The sequence below is a fragment of the Rhineura floridana genome, chromosome 5 (assembly GCF_030035675.1).
Source record: "Rhineura floridana isolate rRhiFlo1 chromosome 5, rRhiFlo1.hap2, whole genome shotgun sequence".
Taxonomy (NCBI): domain Eukaryota; kingdom Metazoa; phylum Chordata; class Lepidosauria; order Squamata; family Rhineuridae; genus Rhineura; species Rhineura floridana.
The window spans coordinates 86,077,937-86,101,159 of record NC_084484.1 but is presented as its reverse complement, the minus strand read 5'-3'; the positions used below and the strand labels follow the sequence as shown (position 1 = coordinate 86,101,159).

At 41.2% G+C, this 23,223-nt stretch overlaps 1 protein-coding gene across 13 annotated transcripts in view; it reads left to right on the top strand.

The window, feature by feature from the left end:
- DMD (dystrophin) overlaps window positions 1-23,223 on the top strand; it is a 2,032,119-nt gene that overhangs the window by 1,429,754 nt on the left and 579,142 nt on the right. The gene's annotated exons all lie outside the window — the stretch shown is intronic.

The window sequence follows — 23,223 nt, the reverse complement described above, 5'->3', positions numbered from 1 at the left end:
AATTCCCTTTTACTGGCAACAAGGCAAGGCATGCTGGGTCTGTTATACTTCCTGAAACTGTTTCCCGTCAAGGGTACATTCAATAGAAATAGTTTTGGCAGAAATGGGAATGTAGTTTTACTCTTTTCATTTTTCCTGCAGATTCTTAAGTTTTTAAATTCAAAATGCCAACTATTTAAAAGAAAATAGCGTCCTGTAACTATCATAATTATAGCTATTAAAATATTGCATTTTTCATTGCCTGTTATTAGAGTATGTATGGCACAATCCTATACATGTCTATACAGTCCTATAGAGATCAACAGGACTTACTCATGTGAAAGTGCAGACCTAAATATATTGAATATTTATATATGAAAATATTTTGAGAGGGGGGCTGCAACAAAAACAAGCTGCTTGAAAGAGTATGAACTGAAATGATTCTTCCAACATAGTACACCTGATTCTTTCTTGAGGATATCATGCGTTTTAATACAAAAAATTACACTCGAAGTATAAATGTGGGGGAAATTATTTATCAATTGGGCTTTCCAGCCTGCTGCTCCCACTGTAACATACTCTGTCCCCTGGAAAGCCTTTCCTGGTATTTGGAAAGCTCTGCGCTGTGGTTTTTATGGTTTTTCAGTGGAAGTTTTTGTAGCTCAGTATCAAATAGTGATCATCAGTATCTTTTTATGGTCTATGTCGTAAAGTTTAGCTTTTGGATAGCATTTTAAATGCAGGGTGGGCAGAAAGTAGATCAAAATGTATTGGTGTATCTCAGGATGACTCGCAGAAGATTAGTGAGGATTTCAGACTCCTGTTTCACAATGAAAACAAGAAAATGACCATCCCACCATTATACTGCTGAAAAGAAGAAAATGGGGCATAATCAGGAGTGGATTTTTGTGTGGAAATACTGTGAGATCAGTTCAATTTTGGAACTCAAAACAAATTCCTGGGCTAAGAATTATTTAACTCTAAGTGTATATATTTTGTGGCTTGCTTTGGTTGGTGGAGTTTGGGTTTTTTAATAATAATAATAATAATAATGAAAATATATACCAAAAACCTGAAGTCTAACCATCCTGATCTAGAGTATTAGATCCTGATCTAGTCTAACCATGAAGTCTAACCATCCTGGGCTCCTGCTGGGAGGAAGGGCAGGATATAAATCAAATAATAAATAAATAAATAAAATATTATAACCCTACAAGGCAGGTTTGTGTTACCATAAAACCATGTGATGCAGCCAATTCTGACAGCAGTTTCTGATGTAGGCAGACATTATCATGCATTTGACCATCAGGTGTGTCTAATTTTGATGCATGACACTTGGCACAGAAGGTAAGAGCTGCACAGAGATGAGCAAGTCGACAATTGTTTCTTCTCAGTTTCTGGGTACACAGTAGAAAGGTGACATCGCTTTTTTGAGAATGCCTTCTTTGGCAATTTTTTGAAGAGCATTACCTTTGCAATTGTAGTTTCATTCTTGCAAGCACTCCTTTGAACCAGGCTAGAACAACCCTGCAAGGTAGGCCTGTGCCCATGCAAATGATTTAGTGCAGGGATGGCCAGAAGATAGACTGTAATCTGTTGGTAGATCTCTGGGAGATTTGTAGTCAGTTGGCAAGCACTTCTGGCTTCCAGTTGTTTAACAATAGCAACAAAAGGACACACACCCATCTGGAAATTTGACAACTGAAATTAATAATACTTGTGGAAAGAAGGAATAGATCTATGTGTGGAAAGACTGTGAGCTCATCTCAGTTCTGATAACCCTGTGCTCAGCAACTTCTCAGAGATGCCATGTTCTTTCATACTAGATGTATGTCTTTTGCAGCTGGCTGTAGTTGGTGGATCTTGGGGTTCTAGTAAAACACAGGGTAGATCCCAGACTCTGCAACAGCAGTGCTCTCTCAGTAATGGCAGCATTGCCACTCACTGAATGGGGATGGGGCAAGGTGCCTGCAAGTTCAGGGCTGGTGGTACCACCATTTTGCAGCAGGTGGGCACACACCTGCAGACTTGTGCTGCATTCCACCAAAGTACCCCCAACCTTGCCATCTCTGTGCCACTGCCATTCCGCCCCCCCCATGTATCACTGCTGACCTATGCCATCAAATTATTGGACGAGTCCTGGCTATATTTCTCTCTCTTGACCTTTAGGAGGAAATATAAAACACATAACAGAATTTACATTACGATTGATTTCAATAGGTTTTAACAGACCAAGGAAGAAAAGTATAGTGGGTAATTTATACTGGATTTATAGAGGTACTGTTGTGTACAGGTTCTGCAAAAGCCAGTGTGGTGTAGTGATAAGAGTACTGGGCTAGGGCCTGGGAGACCTGGATTCAAATCCTCATTCAGCCATGAAACTCACTGGGTGACTTTTGGGCTAGTCACCTTCTCAGCCTAAACTACCTCATAGGGCCATTCTGAGGATATATTGGGGAGGTGCAGGACTACGTATGCCACACAGCTCTTTCCAGGAAAGTTGAGACGTAAAGTAAATAAGGCATTAAATAAGATTAAAGCTACAATCCTATGCACTATTACTTGAGAGTAAGCTCCATTGAACTGTGAAAGTTACTTTTGATAAACATGCTTGGGATTATGTTAAGATACAAGGGATAACTATTACCCAAAGTTTCTATTATTTATTGATAACTATCATTCCTGAGCAATGTGTTACCTGGCCATTAAGTTATTTTATTATTGCAGTTGTGACTGCAGCTGTTGTTCATTACATCCCACAGGGGGTTTGGAGCAAGTTTAAAGCAGACTTTTTGAAATCTATTTGTGGCACTGTCCTGAAGAGTAGGTGTACTGCTCATAACAAGAAACAATAAGAGTTACATAATGACACATTTAACATTTAACAGACATTATAAATTTTATAATATTTATTGATACATCACCTAGTATTTAAAGGGAAGGATTGAATTTACAATTTAAAGGCTGTAATTCTATGTTCACTTTCACTTCAGGAGTAAGCCGCAATAAACTCAGTGGAACTTACTTCTGAATAAACATGGTTAGGACTGCACTGTAACCGCAGATTCCTAAGTCTTTCTCCCCATCCCCTTTACTAGATTACTGGTACATTCTCCCACCTTCTCCCAAGATAATTTTCACTTGTCTGAGCCCACAGGGGCCACACAAGTTCTGCTTCAGAGTCTTAGGGTCCGTCCCCCCTTTTCTCTCTTCATTACCTGTTGTTCTTTCACCTCTTCCTACTTTCCCCTCAAAATGATGCTGTAATCCTATCCCAACCCCACTTACCTGGGAGTAAGTTCCACTGAGCTCAGTGGGGCTCACTTCTGCGTAAACATGGTTAGGACTGTACTATGAGCAGACACATTGGAAAACTCCCCTCCCTTTCTCTGCCCCCCCAACTGTTTCTTCTAAGGGGCTGGAATCCTAATCCTTTTTACCTGGGACTAAGTCCCATCACACTGAATGGGATTTACTTTAAAGTAGGCTTGGGGTTAGGATTGTACTATGAATGTAATCAAACTTAATTTTGTAAAAATTAACAATGTAAACAGTCCTTGCCTAGCTCTAGCTTCTCTAACAGAACTCATGCTTTTCTAGGCAATCCTAACTCTACTTACCTGTGAGTAAGCCCCATTGAATTAAGTGAGACTTACTTCTGAGTAGACATTTTTAGAATTACAGTGCGAGCCCTCAGGATCTCTTTCCCTTCTCTCTCTTCACTAACTTTTTGATTACTGCTTCCTTCTACCCTTCTCTCAAAATAGCAGTTTTCACTTGTCTGAGCCCACAAGAGGCTTTAACTCCATTTAAGTTTGTAAAGCAAACAATTTAAACAGTTCACTCCTAGCTCTAGTTTGCTGACAAGTCTCTCTCGCATTTTTAGGCACTCCACTTACCTGGGAGTAAGCCCCACTGAACTCTGTGGGATTTACTTCTGAGTAGACATTTTTCCTCCTTCCTTCCCTCAAGCTCATTGCTAGCACAAAGAAGCTCCACTCCACTTACCTGGGAGTAAGCCCCACTAAACTCAGTGGGATTTACTTCTGAGTAGACATTTTTCCTCCTTCCTTCCCTCAAGCTCATTGCTAGCACAAAGAAGCTCCACTCCACTTACCTGGGAGTAAGCCCCACTAAACTCAGTGGGATTTACTTCTGAGTAGACATTTTTAAAATTCAAATATGAATTCTCCAAAGCTTTCCCTTTCCCCCATTTTTTCTCCTTCCTTGCCTCAAACTCAATAATTGCCAGAACACAGAAGCACTGAACTCAGTGGGACTTACTTCTGAGTATACTTTTAAAAAATTGCAGCAAGTCCTTCAAAGCTCTTCCTCCTCCGTTTTTTTGCCTCTTTCCTTCCCTCAAGCTCATTTGTTGCTTCAGGCTGGTCTCCTTTCCCTCGTTCTTGCCCTTGCCTCCATTTTAGCCTTATTCCTCTTTCCTGCTCTTGCTCTGTGGCTCCAGCAACTGTCGTTTCCTTGAGCTTATTCCTGATTGGCAGCAGCTCCTGCTGCTGCTCCTAGAACAAAGCCTCAAGCTATCCCGGAGGAGAAAAACTAATTGCTCACGATCAGCTCCACGTGGACAGCACGCAGGGAGAATCAATGAGTGAACAAAAGACATCTTTTTTCAGGATACCAGTACATGTGGTTGTTTTTCAAATCACCATGTGTAGACTCTTTCTCAAGAGCAGCTGTACCCAGGTACAGGAAGCTTCTACCTGGGTACAGAGTGAATACCCCCAAAGAAAACCCTATTCATAGGGTCACCATAAATCGGGATCGACTTGAAGGCAGTCCATTTCCATTTTCAAACATGATTGCACAGAAATAAATCCCACTGAACTCAAAAAGTATGCAACTGATCAAACCCACCCTCCCTTCTCCTTCCTATCTGCTCCCTCTTGCCCTTTCCTTCCCCTCCAATCCCCTCCTTTCCCCTCCCCTCCCCCTCCTCCTCTCCATGGTCAGTTTTACCTATCTTAAGCATGCTTGCACGGGAGTAAGTATCAACGAACTATATAAGCATGCAAATTAGCAAACTTGCCCTGTCCTGCCCCTTCCTTTGCCCCTCCCCCTCCAATGCCCTCCTTCCCCATCCCCCTCCTTCCGCTGCCCTCTCCCCTTGCTCTTTTTCTTCCCTGCTTTTTAAAGTTTGATAGAAATATCTCTGGGCTATAGGTACGTTCTTTAACCGCAAGGTTTTTTGCCTATTAGTGAATAGTTCTCTGAATGCATGGTCCTAAATGAAGTCTACCATACAAATGTCATGCACACATGAAGAAGCCTGTATAAAAATGAGCAGTATTTGGGCAATTTTTTTGAATATGGAATTTATGTAACCCCAGTCTACTTAAGTACCATATTTAACTACTGAAGACTGATTAATAAATGTTGTTGTTGAATTTATATCCTGCCCTTCCTCCCGAAAATAAACAAAACAATTTAATAAGAAAAGGAAAAACATACTAAAAACAGGTAAAATATTCAAAAAAACAATTACAATTAAAAGCATTCTAAAACACTGTTAAAAATATTGTAAAACACAATTAAAAATGTTATAAAGCACAGCTTGAAAACATATTTCATCAGTGATTTTCAGGTTGCCACAATAGTCCTCTTCAGCTTTCAAATGCTTGGGTAAACAAATATTTTCAAATTACTCCTGAAAGTTAATATTGATGTAGACATACAGTAATACCCCGCATTAACATATGCAATGGGATCGGAGTGTGTATGTAAAGTGAAAATGTACTTAAAGTGAAGCACTACTTTTTTTTCCACTTATCGATGCATGTACTGCACTGCAATCATCATATACGGGCATAACTGATGTAAATAACGCATTTATAACTAAAATAAACATGAAATAAAATAAAATAAACCCTTTATGAAAAAGGGTAAGCTTACCTTTAATGTCAGCTGGCAGATGTGAAATGGATGAACGAAAATTTACATGTATTGTAGGAAGGATGAAGGAGAGGACATATCTTCTACTTCATAAGTTGAGTTATCAAGGGCTAGACGCTTTCTTGCTGGCGATTTGGATGGACTACCTGAAGTAGGAGTAGGACTTGGGGCTGATGTAGATGCTAGAGATGGACTTTCAGTGGATGTTGATGGTCTGGGAGATTGACTGGGTGCTGCTGCTGGCCTTTTACGAAAGTAGGTGTCTAAGGAGGTTTGAACTGTAGCTCTTTTCTTTTCCCTGTAGATTTCTTTGTAACAGGCATAAGCCTCCGAAATGTTTGCATTGACTTTGGAACTTCTTTCAAAGTTCCTACCATGCTTTTCTAAAAGAGCCATGGCGCTATCAAGGTGACGGAAAGCTTCCAAGAGAATTTTTGAAGTTAGGCCTTCAGGTTGTTCCATGGTCTCATCCTCATCTGGCACATTTACTTCTTCTCTCTCCTCTTCAAGTTGCAGAAGATCATCATTGCTGAGGGGTTCAGTATGAGACGCCATAAGTTCAGCAACATCTTCTTGCTCCACTTCCAGCTCTGCCTTGCCATCTCTACAATATTTTCAGTAACATTAGCTACAGGATCTTCAAAGGCTTCAAAGGCTTCGACATCATCAACAAAGTGTGGGCATAATTTTTTCCAGGCCCCTTTCATTGTTGTTTCCTTGATGTCATTCCAAGCATCTCTTATAGTTTTGATGCAATCCAAGATGTCGTAGCTTTTCCAGAACTTCTTGAGGACTTCTTGCCCTGTCCCCTCTTCATTGTCTATTGCTGCAATACACTCACTGAAGGTTCTTTTCAAGTAGTTCAACTTGAAAGGTGGCTATGACACATTGATCCATGGGCTGCAGGAGTGAGGTGGTATTCGGTGGTAGGAATTCCACTTGAATGTTAGGGTTCAGTTCATCTAATGTGCGAGGGTGGCCAGGAGCATTGTGTACAAGGAGCAAAATGTTAAAAGGGATATTGTTGTCCTTGCAATAGGCTTTCACCTCTGGTACAAAGCAGGTGTCAAACCAATCTTCGAAAACGGCTGCAGTCACCCATGCTTTTCTATTAGACCTCCAATGCACTGGAAGTCTAGTTTAACATAGTTCTTCAAAGCTCTAGGGTTTTGCCAATGATAAATTAGCATAGGCTTTAGCTTTAAGGTACCAGAGGCATTGCCACCTAACAGAAGGGTTATTTCATCTTTAGCTGCCTTGTAGCCTGGCATTGTTTTCTCCTCTCTTGCGATGAACATTCTTGCAGGCATCTTCTTCCAGAACAGCCCAGTCTCATCTACATTAAAAATTTGTTCCTTGGAGTAGCCTCCCTCTTCAATAATTTTGGCAAGGTCGCATGGACAGCTTTCTGCAGCCTCAGTATCTGCAGCAGCTGCCTCTCCTTGCACTTTGAAGTTATGTAGGTTAGACCTCTTCTTGAACCTGTCAAACCATCCACGGCTTGCAACAAATTCGGCATCCTTCACTGCCTCACCTTTCTTAGCCTTCAGGTCATTGAATAGGCTTAAGGCCTTGTGAATCATTGCCTGGCTTACAGGAACCTGGCGTGCAGTCTGATTTTCTATCCAAACTATTAAGAGTCTCTCCATGAGCAGCTCATAGAAGCGGAACAGAACTTACTTGATACGTTTTCTGCTCTATCTATAGCGGCACAAGCGGAAATCTTGACAAGACTCTATAGCCTAACAGCTTATTTAGAAAGGAGGATGACAACCTCCAGAAATGGAGATAACACAGAAAGCCAACTCGATGCGATCAGGTTTCCTGAGGCACTTGGTACTGGACAGACCAGCCCATTAGAGGGTTTCCCTCAAAGAGCGGCAGACGTTAAGTGTAATGCCGGTTCAATTCAAACTGTAGCAGAAATTAATTTGCTGGCCCCAGATATGACACAAAGTGCCCCAAAGAAGAAGCGGGCCTCACCTATTTCTAAGGTTGGAGTTTCCGACTGTATTTCCTCAACGTGGACAACTATGAGATGGCTTGAACCTAATGAAGAGGGTTCTCCACGGAAACCCAGTATCCCCATGAGCCATCCATTTAAATATTCGCATCCAACGAGTTCAAATGTAAGCAGGATCGATCCATTACTAGACAAAATTGATTGCTGGGAGAAGGAGCCTGACCCACCATACACAGCAACTATACGGCAGAATTGACCGTCATATCAAGTGGTTCCCCTCTGACAAAGAGCCAATCAATACACTTCGCATCTACTGATTCTCTCATGGAATATCGCAGGCTGGAGAAATAAACTATCTGATCCATCATTTTTTAATCATCTCAAAAAACACGATATTATTTTTCTCCAAGAGACCTGGTTTAGAGGAGAATTAGGATTAAATGGATTCACTGCTCATTTGCTAGATGCTACACCAAGTAATAAGGGGGGGCACCCTAAGGGGGGGCTGTGTACGTTTATCTCCATGAAAATACGTGCTTCTATTAATAAGCTAGACCCCCTCATGGCTCTTGCTAACTCTACAATTATTAGATTCCCTTTGGTGACTCTACTACTTATTAATGTCTACGCCCCCCCATATTGTCAAAAAAATCAGTTAAAGCTAGCATTACAAAGCTGGAAGAATATCTAATAAAATTGACATTGTGCTACCCTGAAGCCCTGGTGATTTTAGAGGGGGATTTTAATGCAAGAGTTGGCCCGAGTGTTGAAGCTCTTTACTCGAAATTTCAGATGCTAACACCGCAAGTGGATAGTCCTATAAATGCTCCAACTAGATGCTCAAAAGATAATGGCACTAATTATATTGGTTTACGCCTTATGCTACTGTTGACTAATATGAACTTAATATTGGTAAATGGATGGGTGAAAGGGGATGTTATTGGAGAATTTACCTATTTATTGGGCCGGGGAGGGTCGACAATTGACTTTTTCATTGTATCCCAGGAATTGTTCCAGGTGGTGTCCTCGTGTTCGGTTGTTGACCGCCTGGAAAGTGACCATTTTCCTTTGGTTCTTTATCTGGACTGTGGTAATCAACCTATTTACACAGACCAAGAACCAATTATAGAAGCAAATCTGGAAATACGGCCATCTCGTATTAAGTGGCTCCCCAGAATAGAAAAAGATTTAAAAGATATATTAAACTCTAGTCAGTGCCTTTCTCTCCAAAAACTTATACTTACTGCGACCACAGCAACAATGGCTTTTCGGTCCTTCCAACAACTGACTATAGTTTTACAAAATGTCCTGCTCTCTAAACCTAAAAGTAAAACACTGAATATGGTTTCCAAATCTAAACCTTCGTTTGATAACAAATGCGTAGGGGGGGGGAGAAACAACTAACAGCAGCATATAAGGCCTATAAGTCCAATAATTCACAAGCCCTACTCTCAGAATATCTTGAATCAAAGAAACGGTATAAACATCTCATCGCCCGGAAAAAGAAACTAGCATTAAAAGATAATTGGCAACGTTTGCTAAAAGATTCTAGATCAAAGGATTCCTCCCTGTTTTGGAGGTTAGTTGCACAGGGATGGCCAAATGTCCCCTCCAATTCAGACTGCTACATCACAGCCAATACCTGGGAGAAATATTTCACTAAAATTTATACAAGAGATCAGAGTTGCCAATTGCCGCCTAAATTGGCTACGAATGATTTCCCGGATTGGCCACCAGTATCTGCTATGGAAATTTCTAATCTCATGGCTAAAATGAAATTGAATAAAGCCCCAGGTACGGACAACATACCAGCTGAGGCTTTTAAATCAAATGTAGATTAGTGGGCCCCGATACTAGCGGCTCTATTTACGAAGATAGATCATTGTATTCAAATTCCACAAGATTGGGGCCTTACGATAATAGTGCCCATATACAAAAAAGGTCCTAGATATGATCCCTCTAATTACAGACCTATTAGCCTTCTTAACACCGTTAGTAAATTATATGCTAGCCACGTATATGAAAAATTGAAAGACTGGTCTGAACAAGAGAATATCATAGCAGATGAACAGGCTGGATGTAGAGCCAAATGATCCACCATAGATCATGCTTTTGTTCTGCAGCATTTGGTGAATAAATACACCGCCTACTCTGGAGGAGCCCTATATGTGGCTTTTATTGATTTCAGGACAGCTTTTGATTCAATTTCCAGGGAAAGGCTATGGGAGAAATTAGAGGATACTAATATTGATAAGTGACTATTATGTCTAATTTGTGGCTTATACACGAACACTTGTTTACGAGTCAGATGTAACAACGTAGGACATCTAGCTAGGCCTATCCCCACCTATAAAGGGGTTAAGCAGGGATGTATCTTAGCCCCTCCCCTGTTCAACCTCTATATTAATTTGCTAGTTGAGAGTTTGCAGCAGGTTTGTTCACATCCTCCTAGACTAGCTGAGAGGCTCCTGTCTATTCTTATGTACACGGATGACATAGCCCTGTTGTCGCACTCGTGTATTGGCTTAAGGCGCTTACTGAGAGCACTTGCAAACTATTGTACCACTGAATCTTTGTCAGTTAATTATGATAAGATGAAAGTTTTGGTCTTCTTTAATAAAAGACCAAAACATCGATGGCAGATAAACAAGCACTCTATTGACCAAGTAGGATCCTTCAGATACTTGGGATTGATCTTTCATTCAAAGGGAGCCTGGGGGCCCCACATAAAGGCAGCTGTGGCTAACCCTCAAAGAACTATGAAGGCGCTTCTCTCCTTCTACGTTAATAGAGGAGGTCAATATCTTCCCGCAGCCATACAAGTGTGACAAAAATCATTCCCCAGCTGCTGTATGGGGCACAAGCTAGCACCTACGAGAAGTATTCCCCTCTCGAAACAGTCCAAAATAGTTTTCTTCGTTCTGTATTGGCTGTTCCTTGCTGTGTCCCTAGCTTTATTCTCCGTATAGAGGTCGGGCTTCCTACTATAGAATCTCGTATCTGGATTTGCAGAATTAAAGCATGGCTAAAAATGATCTTTGCTCCTGTGGGCCTGGCCCCATGTATTTTATCAGATGCTTTCCAGTCCAAATGGGAAAAGATGATAAACGCCAAAATATTAAGTCTAGGGTTTTCCCTACCTAGGATCCTTAAACTGGGCCATACAAAAGCCAAAGAGAGCATCCTCCAACGGATCCGAGATGTTGATCTTCAAGGCCATCTTATGTTAATTGCTAAACACAGATACAATCCAAGGCCATTCATACCTGCTTCTTACTTAAACACATTGTCTGTACCTAAATTCCGAACAGACTTTACATGGGCTAGGTTTAACATCTTGCCCTCGGCACTTTTGGAGGGCAGATATAAAAAAATCCCTTACAAGGAGAGACTTTGCCCATGCAGTGGTGGGATAGCAGAAACGGTAGAACATGTGCTACTTCACTGCCTATTATATCAAGATCTCAGACTTCTGTTAATTATTCCAATTATACAAAATCTCCCTGGTAGAAGTGAGGCCTTTATGCAAATTACCTTCTATCTGATCTCCACAGATAACAGCTAAGGTTGCTAGTTTCTGCTCTGCTGCTATCCAATGCAGAAGATCTATGTCAAATTGAGGGTTAGATATAGATGTAGCCCAGGTTATAATGAAATTTTAACTGTTTAATTGTTTTTAAGTCGTTTTTATTATATTTTGTTACTTTTATCGTTGCATATATGTATTTTGGTCTGTGACCACAATAAATATTTATTCATTCATACTCTCCATGTCTGCAACAACGCTATCCCTTTTTCTAATTTTTGTTGTGTTCACTGGCGTAGCACTCTTAACTTCTGCAAGAATTTTTTCTTTGCTCTTCATGACCGTGTTAACTGTAGTTTGAGTGAAGCCTAGCCTTCGGCCTATCTCAGCTTGAGAAACACCTTCATCAGACAGTTTAATCATTTTAAGCTTCATATCTAAGGTAATAGATTTACGACTTTTCTTTGTATCTGCCATTATGTACTGTAATACTGTATAGTACTGTACTACTGTACTGTACTGAAGGCAAGGGAAAACAAGAACAATACACACACACACACCACACATGCTATTGGTAGTCACAAGCCAGCAGTGGCAAAAGCCAGAACTAATGATGGGCAGAGACAGAGAGAAAAGTATTCAATTAAAGCAGGAAAGGAAGATGGGACAATGGAGAGGTATAAAATGAAATCAGGGGGATCTAAAGATTTTTAATTTTTTTTAATTTTTTATCACAATCAATTAAAGCAGGAAAGGAAGATGGGATAATGGGACAATGGGGGACAATGGAGAGGTATAAAATGGGACAATGGAGAGGTATAAAATGAAATCAGGGGATCTACAGTACTGTAAAGAGCACGAGGTGCCATACACACACACACACTGCCACCACCGACCTAGGCCGGGGCAGGCAGAGCTCTGATCACTGTTAAGTAGTAAAGAACTTAAATGTACTGTAAAGAGTACTGTACTTAAATGAGAACTTTCAGGTCAGGAGTCTCTCAGATCGCTAGGTCAGGAGTTGCTCAGATCACTCTGATCGCTACGGGAGACAACGCTTCACAACGCACGTGGCATATGGCACACAAGTTCAGGCATTCCATCAGTGTCCGTAATTGCGAAGCACGCGTACATTAAGTGGGGTATGGTGGAGTATAGAGCATGTCCGTAATTGCGGGGGTCCATTAAACGAAGGTATGTAAATCGGGGTATTCCTGTATGCACCTCACTGGTGATGGCATTCCACAAATGGGGAGCCACCATTGAAAAGGCTCTGTCACAGGGCATCACCCAGTGGCGGCGGCACCATAAGGCCTCGCCTGCTGATTATAGGGTCTGAGATGGTTGACACTGGGGAAGGTGCTATTTTAGATACTTGGATTCCAAGCCATTGAGGGTTTTATATGCTAGTACTAACACCTTGAATTGGCCCCAGTAGCTCACTGACATAATATAGATAACAGGATAATATAAAGCCGGGTTAGGGAATCCATAAGCCAGATGCCACCCTTGGGGCCTCTTCATGTGACTTGTAAGCCATTGCACACACTCCAGGTAATGGTATACTATTTTCAAGCCTAATTGGTATTGGAAGTGGGGATCAAAATGAAGTTTCATATGTATATATGAATGAATGTGTATATGAGAAAGAATGAATATGGGTTGACACCATCCATTTTTGCAGTGACTCTGCCAACCACTGGCATGTAGCCCCAAGAAGATTAATTACAAGGAAATGTATGCTCCTCCAGATGAAAAAGGTTCTTCACCCCGATATAAGATAGCAATTAAGATGGCAATTGTAAAACTAATTTGAGATCTTTTCTTCTCATTGTGGCAATTATAGTAGTCATTGGATCACATGAATGGAGAGTTGCCTCCCTGGACTCCTACTGGGAGAAAGGGCGGGATAGAAATCTTGTTGTTGTTGTTGTTGTTGTTAGTAATAATAAAGGTGACACACCACTTTTTAAAATTAAATCCATATATTTTTAGTGGGGTGAAAAACACAGCTATTATATACTTTGCCAGCATATCACATGTTCATTCTGTGATACGTAGGGGCCCCTGAAAAAACAGCAAAAATGCTCAAATATTGCCCTATTGACTTACATTTTTAAATGACATCTTATGGGAGAAGTGAATTATCAGTATGAACCAAAGAGGAGATGGCAATAGGTGAGTGAAGAACAAAGGCGTAAAAGTTTTGTGGGAAAAGGACATAGGAGTTGTGGAATGAGGACAGCAATTGAAGAAGGTTCTAACAGTGAAATTAGGGAGTATGAAGGAAATTAGAGCACCTTTTGACCTTTGAGTTTCAGTACGTGTAAGGCCATAAAAATAAAGAGGTGAGGAAAACAATAACATTTTCTTCTAAACCGCTTTTCAAAAGAGAAGGGAGGCTCCTTTTGGGGATATTTATGTTTATTGACATTCACTTCAAGTTCCAGTGCTTTGTGTTATATTTCCATAATATATTGCCGTTTATTTGAGGATTCTCTCTCATGTATCATACCGTGTCATACACACACATGCAAAACTGGGCTTAAAATAATATTCTAGTAAAACTAATATGATTTTAAAATGTTAATAGTTTCTCAACAGTTTATTTTATACATTGACCAGGGAGGGAGGAGTATTAAATATTTTCCACTATGTTTGTTTAGGTGCTAAGTAAGAAACTTCTGCAAGTAAAATCAATGGTCCAGATCTGATGAAGTCAGAAAAATCTGGAAAACATGACATTGTTCTGGAGAGTATTTTGGACCGATATTAAAGCAAGTTCTTACATTTGGGAAGGAGATCAGTGTGAGCTAATCAATCATCTTGAACATGGCCCCAGGAAAGGCTCATTCATAGGCACTGCCACGATAACAGTAACTTATAGGAGACTGAAATTTGAGTTAGTTTATCTTTCAAAGATTTTGAATGGAGCAATAAGTCCAGGCAGCGTGAACTTTATTAATGAGACCCCAGATTACAGAGATAAAGTATCATCTTTAATCAGTGTCAAAGCTGCCAGAGCCTAATAAAGCCACAGTCACAGCTGGATTACAGATATTAAATTCTTGGACATCACATATGAAGCAGCCAATTGAACATTTATAAAGCCAGTTCTTGGATTATTTCTGCAATGTGTTATCTCTAAAACTTCTATCATCAACATTTTAACCATGGATATGTATCACATATTCAAGATAACTTAGCTATTATTTCTTTTACAGAGTTTTCAGCTATTGAAATAGAGATTATGGCTTTTAAAGTTCACACACTTCTTTTGTATTCAGAAACATACTTTTAAGCTGCAGTGCAAAAGGCTGGAAACAAGAATAGTTTCATTGTGAACAATTGCTTTATTCTTCTCTGTGAAATACAGACCTGGAGTTCCGGATGTGGGCTTTCTTTCCCAGTACCCTTAATGCATGCAGGATTACTTCCAACAGCGATGTGTACATGGACAATTGATTCTATGCAAGACTGGTTTGTATGCAAGAGTATTTACACCAGTTTAGCCATTCTGAGAACTGCTAAATTGTAATCAGTATGGATTTCAAAAAGGAACATAAAGCAATATGTTTTTTTTCTATTCACCTTCATGCTTCTTTCCTTAGTTCTATTCAAGGCTTTTGATATACATGCAGAACTTGCCCTTGATTTTCATATTTATGGAGTACCTGTCATAATTTGACTCTTGGGATTCAAGTTCACAGTACCTTTATAGTCCTGGTGGACAAACTGTGTCCTTTGTGCTAGATATGCTAATCCCCTAAGGGATTTCTGCTGGCCTTCCAAGTTTCTAACAATTTGATTGCTGTATATATGATTTTAGGGGGATTAAAAAAACAACAAATTGTGCTACTGGACTCCCCAGAACAATAGCAGTTGTATCTCTTTCTCAGGCTTGTAGCGCTCTACATGTCATCCCCCCTTTGCTTGCTGAAGCTTGTGACCAGAGGGTGGTGATGCAGATATTAGTCCCTGGTAGCAGGAAAGTCACTGTGCTTACTCCTATCCTGAGGCGAGCAAGAACTGGGGTAGGAGGAGAGAAAGAGATCACTATATATCTGGAGTTGTTGGGGTTCAAATCGGGAACTTTTGGATCTATATGTAGCTGTCTCATATGGAGGGCTGTTAAACTGCATGATGTGCCAATGCAGCTTAGTATCCCCAGATCCTGGACTAACCTTGCTCATTGAATCCTCCTGGACAGAAGGGACTACAAGAGAGCCTTCTGTTCCATTTAAGTCTCTGGCATGTTCCTGTATCTCAGCTGTGACACACAGTTCACTGCTATTAATAAATGTGACAAACTGAAAGCTTTTATTAAATAGTATTGTCGGTCCCGGAAGCAGCACAGATTAACCAGGTTGTCCTAGCTGGGCTCCTGTGCCTTTTAGAAGTTTCTTTTCTCCATTGCTCCATCCTCATGCTGGTTATAGTTTCCAATTATATCACTGCCTGCCCAGAAGCTTGCAAAAGCACAAGTACTCAGCTACAATAAAAAGACTGGCAATCCCACATGGAGCAACTGAAGTCACATTGGCCATTTGCTATTATTAATTACATTTATTAGTCACTTTTCTTCATAAGAATGAACCAAAGGCAACATACAATAGAAAGATTAAAACCAATATAAAACCAACAAAACTAAAAAGTTAAAAAACACATTATATAGATAAGAGGGGGGAACAAGCCACACCCTAAAAGAGGCTACAATGTTAGAAACCCTCCAAAAATTAAGAGCCAAATGCTTGGGAGAAGAGGGATGTTTTTGCCTGGTGCCTAAAGATAGATGATGATGGCATCCCCTGGGGAGAGCATTCATAAGAGGGGGAGGGCATCACTGAGAAGGCCCGTTCTCCTGCCACCACCTCTGCCACCTCCCTTGGAAGGGACACAAAGAGAAGGGCCTCAGATGCTGAACACAGGGTCCGGGTTGCTAGAGGCCTCACCTGTGTGTGAAGAATATCTTTGTCGCACTGCCTGTTGAGAGCTAAGAGAGGGACAGTTATGAGTAATAGCAGCTGCAAAGCATTGTCTCTGGACTTAGATGTTCTGTGTGTAAGAGAGAGAGAGAGAGAGAGGAGAGAGCTGATTGCAGCCTCCTTCCACTTGGATGGGGGAAAAGAAAATGTAACTACTTAGACAGTGTAACCATATTCATAGGGAGTTGTAGTGGAACTCTATTTATAGCGTCTCTGTTCTGCTCCATGTGGACAGGAAGTGATCATGCAATGCAGTGCAAAAGGGCCAAGCATAGTAATGGCTGGCATGAGTGTCTACCCTTCGCCAACAAATAGAATGCAGCACTTCCATAAACTTTCACTGGCAGTCAAGGCAATGTGAGGGCTGGAACAGGAAGAGACCACAGTAGATAATTCAACAATATTGCTGGTGTTAGAGTGGGAGAGTATGTAGTAGAAGACATTTACAGCAATCATAGTTTGAAGCACCCGCCCGCCCCGCCCCCCAATCCTCTGCTTCGCTTAGCCGTGTGGGTTGCTTTCCCAGCTGGGGTAGTGGAGTAGATTTTCTTGTTGGATGTTTGTGGAGTCTAGAGGAAGATACCTGCAAGGATTCAAAGACAACATATGGTAGGGATGTGCTGTTCTTACATTTGTCCTGAAGCCAGTCTGTTTATGCAGAGGACTGCCATCCTTGCATGCTTTAGGTGTGCATAACATGAGGCTGAGGGATACAACCCCATGCTGTGCCCTATCATCCAAGTAATGGGCTCTCTATTGGGTTTTTGTATATAACTGGTGTTGGTGTGCAGTGACTGGATGCAAAGTTAGTTGAAATCTGTGCTCATACTAATATGGACAAACAAGAAGCAGGTGGAAGGGAATAGATTTTGACTATTAATGGAGTTCATTATTATTTTATTGTTATTTATGTATTAATCAAGGTGATGTACAAAATGCAATAACAGCTAAAAATAGTTTAAAACGATACAGAAAATAGCAGATAAAAAACTACCAAGTAATCATCCATGGTAGAGACCTATTTATCCAGTTGGCAAGGCTTGCCACAAAAATGTCTCCAGTTGTTTCCAGAAAGAGCAGATAGTGGGTGTCTGTCATACCTTATCAGGAATGCTGTTCCACAGAGCAGGGACAGCCATTTAATCCCTTGCTATCTGTTATTATGGAGAGGGCTTCTGAGGTCTCTAGAATTTGAAAGAGAAACTTTCCTGCAGACCACATTGACTTACTGGGTCCTGAGCTGTATAGGGTGTTAGATGTTAGTACCAAACCTTGAACTTGGCCTAATAGCAGATTAGTAGCCAGCGCAAATTCCACAAGCAAGGTGTTATATGCTGGCAGTAGATTGCCCCTACAAGCAACCTCATTCTGCACCAGCTGCAGCCTCTGGACCATCCTCAAGTAGGAATGTTTTGACTTACACCATCTCATTTACTGCTGCAATGTAATGTTACACCTTTGCAAGGACCAGGAGTTTGATCTGAGGGAGTCTAGGATTCACAGGATTCACCGCCAACATATGCCTTGATGATGCCCATTTTCTACTCTTTTGTTGACATAATTATGCTGGCAGTAGGGATATGCTATCATGGTCTTACACTATCAATGGCGATTAGTCATGATAGCTATATGCTACCTCTAGGATGAGAGACGCTATGTCTCTGAAACTCAACTGCTAGCAAACAACATCAGGAAAGGGCTATTGCTCTCATGTTCTGCTTGTGGGCTTCTATTTTAGTATTAAGCAATATATAAATATATGATATACATAACTGAAAGGCTGACCACTGTGGGAAACAGAATGCTGGAGTAGATAGGCCTTATGCTGTATAGCTGTGAATTATATAGAGCTCTGTTTAGGCTGTGTTTCTCAGGGGTGTGTACAAATAACCCTTTCCCATTATCTCCCCCTCTCTCTTCCTCCCCCCCACATACTTTGCAGAAGCCATGTGTGTACAAAGAGAACATAGATAGGAATCTAACTGGGATCAGCGGTCATAAAAACAAATCATTTAGCAGTTGACATAACATTAAATCAGTGTCTCTATTACGCTTATTTTTTAACAGAACCATTTTGGTTTAGTCGTTTACTGCTCTTATTCCCCCTTATTTCTGTTCTTACTTTCAATTGGCAAGACTTGTAGGCTTTTACTGTGGCAAGGTCCCTGTGGAGGCAACAGTTCTGTTGTGCTGGGAAACAGCTGTCAGGAGCTACCTTGATTCGTCTTCCACCTTCATCTCCGCAGTAGAATATGTCATGACTGCACCTCAGCCAGTATTCATAGACCCAGAAAGCTAGTTCAAACTAAATCTGCTTAATAGCATAACACACTGAGTAAATTTAGCATGCTCATGTTTTGTTTAAACCTAACAGTTTTAGGTTGCAGGGGGAGGTCTTCCTTGGTTGTATACACAAGCATTTTAATGTAACATATTAAACAATGAAGCAATTCTACATTAACATGTAGTTCTTAATATTATGAGTTTATCAATTTATCAAGCTTTCCATTATTGCCATACTCCAATGACATGAAAAGGCCTAAATTATCTAGTTCCTGAAAAAGAACAGCTCAGGTGTACTTTAATTTGATACCAAGTGTGTCCACTTTCTTCCTCAAAATCTAGAAATCAGTGTTTCCCCATCACCAACCCATACTTTTCAAGATAAAACAAATTTACTCTTACCTAAATTTACCCCTCCCCTCCTTGCTCACTCCTAGACATTAAGGTATAAAACATCTCATGATTAGGCATAAGACTTGCTTCCAAACAGTCCAGCCTCTATCTTTAAGGGGTCTAATCTGATGGTAAATGAAATGAGATGACATTTTGGAATTGCTACCATAAATTGTGACTCATGTGTGAAATGAAAAAATTATCTGTTGTGGAAAGGAATGACAGTCATTTGTGCAGACAATCTTATCTCTTTCTTTCCATGGAGGAGTAGGTACAAAAATTCAGCACAGGTAACTCCTTGTGGGTAAAATGTATAAAACACGGTTCTAAAGTGCCGTGTATTTTTTTGTTATCTGTAAGTAGAAGCAGAAACAACTGATTTTTTTTGTGCCAAGATCAATGAGTTCATCTTTGGCTAGGTCAACATCTTCAATACAGTTTATATCAGAAAGAAAAGGAATGCGGATCCATGGTTCAACTTTAATGCCATCAAGATAGAAATAACTTCTGAAAGAATTCTGAAGTGTTTTCAGGTATTCGCAGATTTCTCTTTTCAAAGAAATTGACAGATAATTTTGTATCGCAATTCCATCTTGGTAAAGCACTTCCTCCAGCATTTGAAAGTTTGCAAGGATGTCGGCCTCTACTCTCTTCTTCCATATCGGCAGCTTAGCCAAGAAAGCTTGTAATTTTTCAATAGCATCCATAATGGTGACTTCTGGACCTTGAATTGAAATATTTATTTCATTGATGTTTAAAAATATCTGCCATGTAAACCAACCCATGGATAAAAACCTTTCTTTCAAAGTGTTCCAAGAGTGGGGTTTTTTTCCTTTCAGAAAAAGTGAAACTTCTGCCCTTAGTTCGAACAAGCACTTCAGAATGTGTCCTCTTGAAAGCCAGCGAACTTCTGTGTGGTAGAGAAGAACTTCATATTCTTCTCCCATTTCTTGACAAAATCTTTTAAAAATGCGATGATTCAGAGACCTGCTTCTGATAAAGTTGATGATTTTTATGGCTGTTGACAAAACTTCTTCCAGGGTTGTTGTCTTTGTTGCCAGTGCATGTCTGTGTAAAAAGCAATGAGTGACAATGACGTGAGGAGCATCCTTTGTCACTACAGTAGCAAAACCAGATGTATTACCAAGCATCACAGGAGCTCCATCTGTGCAAAGAGTATGAAGCTTTTCTTTCCAGTCAAAGTTTTGTTTGGGAAAAAAACTTTTACCATTTCCAAAATGTCGACGGCCTTTGTAGTTTCCAAAGGGGACTCACAAAATAAGAATTCTTCTTTGATGGCGTCAGCATGCACATAGTGAACAAAAACAAGGAGCTGGCTACATTGAGAGATGTCTGTAGTTTTGTCCAGTTGCATACTGAAGGGGAATGGCGAGGCTGCCAATTCTTCGATGACCTGCTTCAAAATGTTAAAAGAAATATCAACTATTTTAGAATGTATCACATCATTTGACAAGGGAACCACTTCCAGTTTTTTCCTGCATTCCAGTCCACAAACCAGCCTGACCATTTCCAGTGCACTTCTCTTTATTATCATAGAATCATAGAATAGTAGAGTTGGAAGGGGCCTATAAGGCCATCAACTCCAACCCCCTGCTCATGCAGGAATCGAAATCAAAGCATTCCCGACAGATGGCTGTCCAGCTGCCTCTTGAATGCCTCCAGTGTCAGAGAGCCCACTACCTCTCTAGGTAATTGGTTCCATTGTCGTATGGCTCTAACAGTTAGGACGTTTTTCCTGATGTCTAGTCGAAATCTGGCTTCCTGCAACTTGAGCGGTTTACATAAAATACCATAACGTCATAAAAAAGAATATACATACAACATTATACACATAAATATATAAGTAAAAACAGAGAATCCATCAATAAAACATTGTTAAATAATTGTATTTTGTAACACGGATAGGCGTGCGGGCTACGGCTGTAGACCAGGCAAGTTCAAACACATCTGATGGTTGAGATAACTGTTGAAGTGTGTTATTTAAAGTAACTTCTTATAAAAATAACTTCGCAAGATTATCAGTGCATTTAGCAATTTAAACTGCTGGTTTTGAGCTTTAAAGTGCTAAATGAGGGATGGGGAACCTCAGGCCTGGGATTCAAATGCAGTTCTCCAGATCCCTCCATCTGATCTTTGGTACTCCTCACACCATCACTCTCTACCCCCGCACAATACCCCTCACCAGCCCTGCTTCACATCCTCCTTTTTGCCTGGTTTGAATGTGTCCATGAACACTGATAATGCCTCTTGCTTGCGTATATAGAAGATAGAGTGATGTGTGAGTGTGTGTAGAAACAGACCCGGCGCCAGCAGGTGACCAGTTGGGCACTGGCTGAGGGCCTAGGAGCTCACAGAAACCCCTTACCACCAGCAGCTCTGGATCTGGTCACTTCTTCCTGCCACCCATCTTTGTTGCTGCAGGGGCCTGACACAACTCGAGTGAATGAGAGACTTGAGGCAAAGGGAATAGGCACTTGTTCACTTGCGCCAGAAAATGGCAGCAGCAGCTGCACCTCTTCTCCTGCAGGGGTTGCATGTGGGCAAGGATGGGTGGGAAGCAGGGAGGCTTTCATTTTAACACCTGAGGAGAAGGAAGAGGCACAGCTGTTGCTTCACAAAACATGAGCAAACACTTACCCCCTTCACCTCACATCACTCATTCAGGCCAGGGAACGGGTGCCTCCTCCTTTGGTGTGCAATGAAAAACTCCTGCTTCCCACCCCTCTTTTCTTGCCTCTGAGACCTGCTGCACACTGGCAACTCTTGCAGCCCAGCGAACATGGCAAGAGCAACAGTGGTGGTCACCCCGATGAAGGGGAGCCCTAGGGGGGGTCTATGAGAGAAGGTTGGAGAGAAGGGCATGGAGGTGATGCAAAAGAGAGAGGGGGAAACTAGGAGCATAGGGTTAGGGGGTAGTAGGAGGAGTTGGTGAGAGAAAGAAAGTGTGGGTATCAGACAGGAAGGGCTGATGATGGAAAAAGAAAAATGGCATAGGAGAGGAGAGATTGGGGCCCCGGAAAATAGAGAGGTAAGGGGCAGGAAGAATGAGGGATTGGTGAGAGAGAGAGAAAATGGCATGGGGTAGGAGAGGTCTGAGGGGAAAAGGAGATGGTAGGGGGCAGGAGGGGCTGTGAGTGAGAGGAGGAGAGAAACAAAAATGGGGCATGGAACAGCAGGTTGTGAGAGGAAAGGGATTATGGAGGTGGGAGAGGCTTGTGAGTGAGCTGAGATGAAGGGGAAAGATGGGGTAGGAGTCAGGAAAGGCTGGTGAGTGTGTGTATGAGAGACAGAGAGAGTATGGGGTGCAAGGTATGAAGAGAAAGGGAGGGGTTATGGGGTAAGGAGGAAAATGAGGGATATGGGTATGGTGTTGAGACATGGAAAAGAGGTACAAGATGAACTGAGAACTATGGTAGGCAAAGGGGTGCATAAGGTGTTACGGCAGTGGCGGCCACCACACAGCAATCCCCAGGTGCCCTGGGGACAAGGGGCCACTGATAGCCTGTGCCCAACAGCCCCCAGAAACCTGAAGCTGGCCCTGTGTAGAAGCTAGGCTACTGTACAAAGGTACAACTTACATTCATTGCTCCACTATTTTTGCATCTAGCTCCACCCACCACTGGCTTGTGGACCCCAAAAGGTTACTTAGAAAGGAACATGGCCCTCTGACTAGAAAAGGTTCTCCACCGCTGTTCTAAACAGTTTGCATCCAAGTTATTTGAAGTGCTGTTTTTACCCGAATCAGCCTGTCTGCACTTTAAGATCAGGAACAAAAGCCTTTCACAGTTGCCTACCCCTGAGAACAGCTAACTCGGCAGGTATGAGAGAGAAAGCATTCACCATAGTGGCCCCACATCTCTAGAGCTCATTATTAGCTAGGCTCTGACAAGCCTTCAGGATGTTAGCAAATCCCCAAAAACCTACCTGTTCTCTCTTACATTTCGTTGAGCTATGTTTTGATTTACTTGTGAACATTAAGTATTGTACTTTTAGTTTTATTTTTTGCAAGTGGGGTTTGAATGCTTGTTTTACTACTGTTGCTGGTTTTTATTAATGATTAAACAATTTTAGTTTGATTGGTTTATTTTACTCTTTTATTGTGGAAGCTGCCTTGAGAGGGTTTTTATCTTAAGCATGGCCTGCATATATTTTTTATAGATAGA